General features: G+C 42.4%; 1 non-coding gene across 1 annotated transcript; it reads left to right on the top strand.

The window, feature by feature from the left end:
• The first annotated feature begins 6,257 nt into the window (after window positions 1-6,257).
• Window positions 6,258-6,364, top strand: LOC117275279 (small nucleolar RNA R71). The gene has a single exon (XR_004505437.1). It is a non-coding gene; the product is annotated as a small nucleolar RNA R71 (small nucleolar RNA).
• Window positions 6,365-9,342: the final 2,978 nt, after the last annotated feature.

Genomic DNA, 9,342 nt, shown 5'->3' with positions numbered 1-9,342 from the left:
TCGCCTTTGCTTTAGCCGGAGCAGTGGAAGTAGCCTTTCCTTTGCCGATATCTTTTCTCGGAGGCATATTCGTTCCTACAAAAGTAATAATTAATCAGTTAAAACTGCATTACGATATGACACATATGGTCTTGCCCAAATTTTCGAGGTTACTCAGACTTCACCTCGTATTTTCTTAACATGAGAATCAAACAACAACACATGGGTGATTCCTCCAATTTCGAAGCATCGGGCTACCAGTGAGGCACCCCACACTTGAGATTTTAGCGTGGTGCACTACTACATAACATTAGTCTATTAATCCCGGAGACTCGGGCTTCAATGGGGACAAGGAATGCCATTGCGGCATTATAGCAAACACTTAGCATGCACTGGTTCCATGGGAGTGCTTGTAGGGGTGAGGGATTGCCTCACCCTCCCAAATCGGCTTGGGAGTTTCTTACTACCACTTGTTCACACAATATCAACACCATTCATATGGGGTTCATGGGGTTGGGACACACAAACACAATACTACAATGAAGAACAACCCCCAAATTTCGTGTCTAATTGCATACCTTTACCCAACTCGAAATTGCAAAGGAAAGATATAAGAATCATACCTTAGAAGCTTTAAGAGGAAGGATCTGCCTGTGAATTGCTGGTGCAAGTGAGAGAAATAGTAGGAGTTTGCTTGACTTCAATGGGGATGGGAGAGACAACGATGGGCAGTGTGATGGTGAGTGTGTGAGGGTGAGGAAATTTTGTGAGCAGTGCTGTGCGTTTTGCTTAGGTTATGTTTTTATTTTGTTTAGCTTTGGGCGTTTAAGTGAGGGAGGTGTTAAGAGAAATAAGGGGAAAAAAATTAAAATAAACCGAAAAATCCTTACCTAGCGACGCGTGAAACTTACCTCGCCCTAGCCCTCGCGACGCGAGCTCAAAAGCGATCCTGGGGGCTTGCGGCGCGGAGTATGTCGCTTGGTCCATCAGGCCTTATCCCTTGCGATGCCACATGTAAAGCGAGTTGTAGCTCGCCCAAACCCATGCGAGGTGGGCTATTTCGCCAGCTACACCGTGCCTCAACCCTCGCGAGGCGAGCTCCCCCGCCAGGTTTCCTTCAGGCGACGATTAATGTCCTGCTCGGCTTGCCCAAAATCACCTGCAACTTGTTAGTACCGAAAAGCGAAAATTCTAACTACACTAAAAATCAACTATGAATTGGGTTGCCTCCCAACGAGCGCCTTAGTTAACATCGCGGCACGACGAATACAACATTATAATGGGTTGCCTTCCATGAAGCGCCTGATTTAATGTCGCGGCACGACGCATGTAATTGTACTTAAGGCTCGCTCAAACTTGGTGGATCGAGCAGATGAGTCACCGATACTACTTTCGCATCATCCATGCCCAAATAATGTTTTAACCTGTGCCCATTGACTCTAAATGTGCCAGAGTCATTTTCCGCAATAATCTCTACGGCACCAGTAGGGTGAATCTTTACCACACGAAATGGTCCTGACCATCTTGACTTTAATTTACCCGGAAATAACCTCAATCTTGAATTGTATAGCAATACCATATCTCCGGGTTTAAAACTCCGCTCCAGAATATTTTTATCATGCATCATCTTCATTCTCTCCTTGTATAGTCTTGTGCTCTCAAAAGTATGGTAGCGAAACTCATCAAGCTCGTGGAACTCTGTGACTCTACTTGTACCCGCAACTTCTATATCGAGATTTAGCTGCCTCAATGCCCAAAAAGCTCTATGCTCCAACTCCACTGGTAAGTGACACGCCTTCCCAAACACCAATTTATACGGCGACATACCAATCAGAGTTTTGAAAGCGGTACGATAGGCCCAGAGTGCATCATCTAACTTTATCGCCTAATCCGTTCTTGTAGCATTCACAGTCTTTGTCAAAACGCTTTTTATCTCTCTGTTCGAAACTTCCACTTGCCCACTCGTTTGTGGATGATATGGGGTGGAAACCTTGTGGCATACATCATACTTTTCTAATAACTTTGCGAAGGCTCGATTACAGAAGTGAGTGCCTCCGTCACTGATTATTGCCCTTGGAGTGCCAAATCGGGTGAATATATTCTTTCTCAAAAAACCAATTACCCCCTTTGCATCATTTGTAGGGAGCGCTGCAGCCTCCACCCATTTTGACACATAGTCCACAGCTACGAGTATATACTTGTTGCCATATGAGCTGACGAAAGGCCCCATGAAATCGATTCCCCATACATCAAACACTTCTACCTCCTGAATTGGGTTCATAGGAATCTCATGTCGGCGAAAAATATTCCCGGTTTGTTGGCATTCGTCACAACCCTTCACCCATAAGTGTGCATCTTTGAACAATATCAGCCAATAGAAGCCCGACTCCAGCACTTCCGCAGTTGTCCTTACTCCCCTGAAATGGCCACCATATGGTGACGCGTGACAAGCCTGCAAAATAGAAGATTGGTCTATCTCGGGGATACATCTCCGGATCATGTTATCAACACAAATCCTGAACATATAAGGCTCATCCCAATAATACATGCGACAGTCACGAAAGAACTTTTTCTTTTGAACAGAGGAAAGGTCATAGGGAACAATACCGCTTGCCAGGTAGTTTGCAATGTCTCTATACCATGGCGCTACCTCAAGACTCGTGGCTAGTAGTTGTTCATTCGGGAAAGTCTCCACAATCTCTTCCATCTCAACCTTCTTTTCGGCTCCTTCCAGCCTAGACAAGTGATCAGCCACTTAGTTCTCCGTTCCCTTTCAGTCATGGATTTCCAAGTCAAATTCTTGCAGTAATAGCACCCATCGAATTAGGCGTGACTTTGACTCCTTCTTATCAATTAGGTATCTGAGAGCAACATGGTCAGTATAAACAATTACCTTCGAGCCTATCAGGTATGACCTGAATTTATCAAATGCGAACACCACTGCTAGCATCTCCTTCTCGGTCACTGTGTAATTTAGTTGGGCACCACTCAAAGTTCTACTTGCGTAATATATTGGATACATGACTTTGTCTTTGCGCTGCCCAAGCACTGCTCCCACAGCATAGTTGCTTGCGTCACACATCAGCTCAAATGGTTGCTCCCAGTCAGCTGCAACTATGATAGGTGCTGTCACCAACCTCTTCTTCAATTCCTCAAAAGCTACCCTGCAGTCATCAGAAAATACGAAAGGGTGATCTTTTTCAAGCAATTTACACAAGGGGTTAGCAATTTTGGAAAAATCTTTTATAAACCGTCTATAAAACCCGGCGTGGCCAAGGAAACTTCTTATTGCTTTGACGGAAGTGGGTGGTGGAAGCTTTTCGATCACATCAAGTTTGCACGATCTATCTCAATTCCCTTACTTGACACTAGGTGCCCCAAGACTATACCTTCCTATACCATGAAATGGCACTTTTCCCAATTGAGTACCAGATTAGTCTCGACACATCTTTTTAGCACTCTTTTCAAATTCCTCAGGCAATCATCGAATGAGTCTTCCACTACCTAGAAATCATCCATAAAGACCTACATGATGTCCTCTACCATATCAGTGAAGATGTCCATCATGCACCTTTGAAATGTGGCGGGTGCATTGCATAGGCCGAACGGCATCCTCCGGAAGGTATAGACGCCATATGGACAGGTGAATGATGTTTTCTCTCTATCTTCCGGGGCAATAGAGATTTGATTATACCCCGAGTATCTATCCAGAAAGCAAAAGTGGGACTTCCCATCCAATCTATCTAGCATTTGATCAATGAATGCCAAGGGAAAGTGGTCTTTTCGGGTGGACTTGTTCAATCTTCTGTAGTCCATACAAATTTGCCATCCCGTGACTGTTCTTGTTGATATCAGCTGATTGTTCTCGTTTTGCACTACAGTCATCCCACCTTTCTTAGGCACACATTGGACTGGGCTGATCCAATTGCTATCGAAGATAGGGAAAATGATCCCCGCATCTAACCACTTTATCACCTCCTTTTTCACAACTTTCTTCATGTTGGGGTTAAACCTTCTTTGATGTTCTCTGGAAGGTTTGTGGCCATCTTCCAGTAGAATCTTATGCATACAGAAGGTCGGGCTAATACCCTTAATGTCTGCAATGGTCCAACCAATTGCAGTTTTGCACTCACTCAATAATTGCAAAAGCTGTTCTTTCTGCACACTAACAAACCAGATGAGATGATAACAGGTAAAATTGAGTTAGGTCCCAAGAAAGCATACCTGGGGTGAGGTGGTAGCGGCTTTAGTTCCAACTTTGGTGGCTCTTCTATCGACGGCTTAGCTGGAGGAATTTTTCTTTCTTCTAAGTGGAAAGGCTCAAATTCGAGCTCTCTTTTCCAAAACCCTTGGCCTTTAAGAGACATCACCCACTCCGCCAAATCCTCATCATTTACTTCATCTAAGTTCATGAGACAGGCTGCTAGAGGGTCTTTAGCATTCAAGGTCTCATCTTCCTCCTCCAAAATTATATCCACGACTTCTATTAGAGAGCAGTTAGCAAATTCACTTGGTCGCCGCATAAATTTCTGCACGTTGAATGTTATTTCTTCATCATTAATCTCATTTTGAGCTCTCCAATTTCACAGTCAATTAAATCTCTCCTAGTGGCCAAGAATGGTCTTCCCAAAATTATGGGAATCTCCTCGTCGACCTGGCAGTCAAAAATGACAAAATCTGCTGGGAACACAAACTTCCCAGCCTGTACTATACATCATCAAGGATACCAGAGGGCCTCTTCACTGTCCGGTCGGCTAGCTGTAGTAACATGGACGTGGGTCTAGCTCTTCCAATGCCTAACCTTTTGTAGATAGCCAAGGGCATCAAGTTTATACTTGCCCCTAAATCACATAATGCTTTAGCAAAAGAATAGCTGCCTATCGTGCATGGGATTGTGAAACTCCCTGGGTCTGACAACTTCTCAGCTATGGGTCTCGTCACGACTGCACTATAGGTCTGTGTCAATGTAACAATGGACATGTCTTGGAAGTGAATTTGTGAGACATTAAATCTTTCATCATTTTGGCATACCCAGGCATCTCCCTCAACGCATCAATTAGTGAAATGTTCACCTGTATTTGTTTTAACATCTCCATGAATTTCTTATATTGCTCGTCCTTCTGATATTTGGCCAATCTCTGCAGGAATGGTGCTGGAGGTCACTTCTTTCCTGTGATTTGAGTTTTATATTGCTCAGGCACTGCTTCTACTGTCGTTTCTTGTGCTACCTCAGTCTCCTTTGCAACCTCTTTTTCTTTGCTTGTGCTCTCTTGTGCATGTTGTACCGTCACCTCAGTTAACCTTGTTGAATCATCTATCTCAATGGGTACTGGCATAAGTGTTTCAGTAGGTCGGCTTTCGCGAGCAATCTCTTGCTCTAGATCTAGGTCTCTACCATTTCGTAGACTCACTGCCATAAGCTGTTTCGGGCCCTGATCTTTTGGAGTGACTTGTGTGTCTACAGGTAACGTCCCTTGGGGATGATTGTTTAGAGCCATAGATGTCTGTCCTAATTAAATCTCAATACCTTTTATCGCTGATTCATGTGAGTCCACTCTCTCTCTTGCATTTTTCCAGTGGACCCAATCAATTGTTGCAGCATTCTATTGTTGTTGTCTAGCATTCCCTTAAGTTTAGCAAACCCATCATCTTGTCTCACAATCTGTTGTTGTTGAGGTTGTTTATAAGCCAGCTGTTGATTTTGCTGGTTGTAACCCTGTTGCCTTTGGTAAGGCACCACTTGACCTTGTGGTCGCATAGCTCCAGGATTGTTGATGTTATTGTACTGCTGCTGTGCTGGTATATATTGTTGATTCTGCTGTCCCTAATTCTGACCACCTTGCCTCTGCCCCCCATAGTTGGCTACATAGTTCATATCTTCCTGATAGTGCTGGTTGTCACCTTCTGCACTCTACGAGCATACATAAGGTTGGTTAATGCATGGTGTACATAAGCCCCCATTAGTTGCATCAACTATATGTACCTGCTGCTTCTGGCCTGATTCATCGATCCTTTTGGTGAGGATACTCATTTGCGTCATTAGAGTGGCCATATTTTTAGCTATGGAGTTGTTTGGGTCCAAAGCCACTGAGTGAACTACAGGAGTGATCGTAGAGTCTCTTGTCATCCATCCTGAGTTTTGGGCCATCTTATCGAGTAGGATCTTGCATTCTCTGAATGTTTTGCTCAAAAATGCTCCACCTGCTAAAGCATCAACATTGGCCTTTAAGCTATCTGCCAGTCCCATATAGAACCTCTGCCCCAACATTTGATCTGGAATGCCATGATGTGGACACTTAACCAGCATACCCTTGAACCTCTCCCACATTTCTTGTAGTGATTCTGTCGGTCTCTGCCTGAAGCTCAATATATCATTAATTTGTTTGGCAGTTTTATTGGGTGGGTAGAACTTGTTCAAAAATTGCTTGACTAATTCCTCCCAAGTAGTGATGGAATTTATGGGGAGTGAATTAAGCCAAGTCTTAGCTTCTCTTGTCACCGAGAATGGAAACAACAACAACTTTATTGATTTCGGTGTCACATTAGTTTGCCTTTGCGTGACACATATCGACAGGAAATTCTTCAAATGCTGCTGAGGATCTTTAATGAAAGACCCTGAGAACAATCCCTCGTTCTGCAACAAATGTAGCATGTTGTTTGTGATTTGAAATATTTCCGCTTGTATCTGAGGGACTGCAATTGCAGTTGCTAGATTATCGGTGGTGGGTTGTGCCCAATCATATAATGCTGCTTCTGGTACAAGAGGCACCACACCCTGATTGTTTGGTTCATTCGCATTGTTTCTGTTGTTGATTGGATTTTCTATTCCGTCATCCATGTCTGATTCGATTTGGTCTGTTGAGTTTTGTTGTTGTTTGCCGTTCTTGTTTGCATGATTTAGTTCCTTGAAAACTTTCTCAGGACCTGATAATGCTTCGAGCAATTCACCAGTTCTCGAGGAGTTCCTAGGCATGCACCTGTAACACCCAAGACTACAAACGTTAAAATTTCAATGTATTTGGTTTAAAATGAAGAAAATTGACTAAACTAAGAATTATAGCACTTCTTTTAGCTGCAATTAATAACACCGTTAATTCCCCAGCAACGATGCCAAAATTTGATCACGCCCAACTATACCTTATAAAAAGGACTAAGCGGTCGTTGCAAATATATTCCGGCTAATAAGTCCGGAGTCGAATCCCACAGGGAATTGACCTATCAAACAGAGCTACTAGACTCGCACGAACTCACACAATCAATCTTCAGAAATATTTAAGTAACAATTTGGATGTTTACTAACTAAATATTACGTAATGAAAATGCAACAATTAATAACTAACTACTAACGGGTTGTAGACAAATTGTGGAATGATCTAAGGTTGTGATTTCCCCTATTGTCGAAATCTTTTCCACTACATTTTCTACAAATTCGCCTAAGTCTTATCTATCGATCATGAGCACTTTGATTGTCGTAACTCTCTCTCGAGTAATTACCATAATTTACTAGACATATTCTCCCGAATTATGCTAGTTGGCATTAAGTACGGCTCACTAGGATCGTACCAAGGTTTCGTTATCCCTAATCCCACCTTTAAACCCTTCGTATTGATCCCTCATATACGTTAGGAGTGATATTGTTCAACAACTACCTAAATATGCACTCTCTCCAGAGTAATATATACTAAATAGGCACAGCCAATTGAGAGCCCTTCAATCAACCACAATAATATTATAGTTGAACAAATAGAGAAAATACTACGGCAAATCTATATTAACGTAACAAGAAAATCATCCTTCAACAGATTCCATCAAAATCTTAGATTAGGAGTTTAGCTAGTCATACTCATAGTAACAATATCCAAAATATTTTGCGTAATTAAATTACAAAGTAAGGATAAAAGGATGTAGGAATTGATGAGTCTAGCTCCCAACGGTTGTTCCACGAGCTATCCTTGCCTCTGGTTGCCAAAAGTTCCCAAAATTAGCGTTTTTAGGTCTATTTATATGTGTAGGAAAATACCTAAATGCGTAGGCCAAGTCCTAATCAAACCAGGAGACGAAATAAGTCTTCAAAGCTCGGAATGTGCGTGCCTCAGACCTGGCCTCGCGAGGCATAACACCAGTTTAAGCTCGCCCCAGGCCTGGCGTCGCGAGGTATAATGCCTGCTTGAGCTCGCCCCAGGCCTGGCGTCGCCAGCTCCCACGCGAGCTAAAGGGCTCGCCCAGCCTGCTCTAACGCTTGCTCTAGGCCTAGCTTCGCCAGCTTTTCATTTGTCAGCTACTCACTTCTTTCTTTCTTCTTTTCAACTGTTTTCGAGCACGCTTTAGACTTTCATTATTCCTTTTGCTCTACTTTCATCTCCAATTCACCTACACATAAAATAGACTCCATTACGCGCAAATAAAGTATAATTTATCATTAAAGCATATAAAATGTAAGGCGAATAATGTGCTAAACTGTGGAATTATAGCCACACATCACAATTCAAGTTAGTGCGCTATTAATATGACTTTTACATTATAGTTAGCATATACTAGCCGGAATTTACAAAGTCATTATAAAATAGCTACTATTTTATGCGGAGATAAAATCTGGACAAAAATACCAACATAATATGCTGGATTATGGAGCTCATGTGTCACGACCCGAAATTTTCCACTGACGGGACCGTGATGGCGCCTAACATTTCACTTCCTAGGCAAGCCAACATTAGAGAATCATTAAACCAATTCCTTACTCCCATTTAGTAATTAACAATAATTAACTAAGATAAAATATAACAAGTACGGAATATCATAAAACTGTATTAATTACTACCACCCGGATCTGGAGTCACAATTCACAAGCACTCTAGAATTTACTACAAGTAATAGTCTGAAAGAAACACAACTATCTAAATGAAAGAAAACAGTAGGACATAAAAGATAGACGGGGACTTCAAGGTCTGTGAACGTCGACAGATCTACCTTGAGTCTCCGGACAGTGGATCAATAGCAAAATCTCGATCAACCTGAGCCGGTATCAAAATCTGCACAGAAAGTGCAAAGTGCAGTATCAGTACAACCGACCCTATGTACTGGTAAGTGTCGAGCCTAACCTCGACGAAGTAGTGACGAGGCTAAGGCAAGGCACCTACAAATCAACATGTACAATTTAACAATGTATATACAAATAACAGAAATGAAGAACTAAACAGGAAATGTCGGGAGGGGAACATACTGAGGGGAATACAAGATAAAGAACTACAACAAAATGATCACCGGAGCAGTCAGTATACCATGAATCAACAGAAATATTGAATACAGTAAGAAAAAATGCACGGCATCACCCTTCGTGCTTTTACTCTGAATCTCACCATAAAA

Source organism: Nicotiana tomentosiformis, chromosome 2 (genome assembly GCF_000390325.3).
Source record: "Nicotiana tomentosiformis chromosome 2, ASM39032v3, whole genome shotgun sequence".
NCBI classification, from domain to species: domain Eukaryota; kingdom Viridiplantae; phylum Streptophyta; class Magnoliopsida; order Solanales; family Solanaceae; genus Nicotiana; species Nicotiana tomentosiformis.
This window is presented reverse-complemented; position numbering and strand designations above follow the sequence as displayed.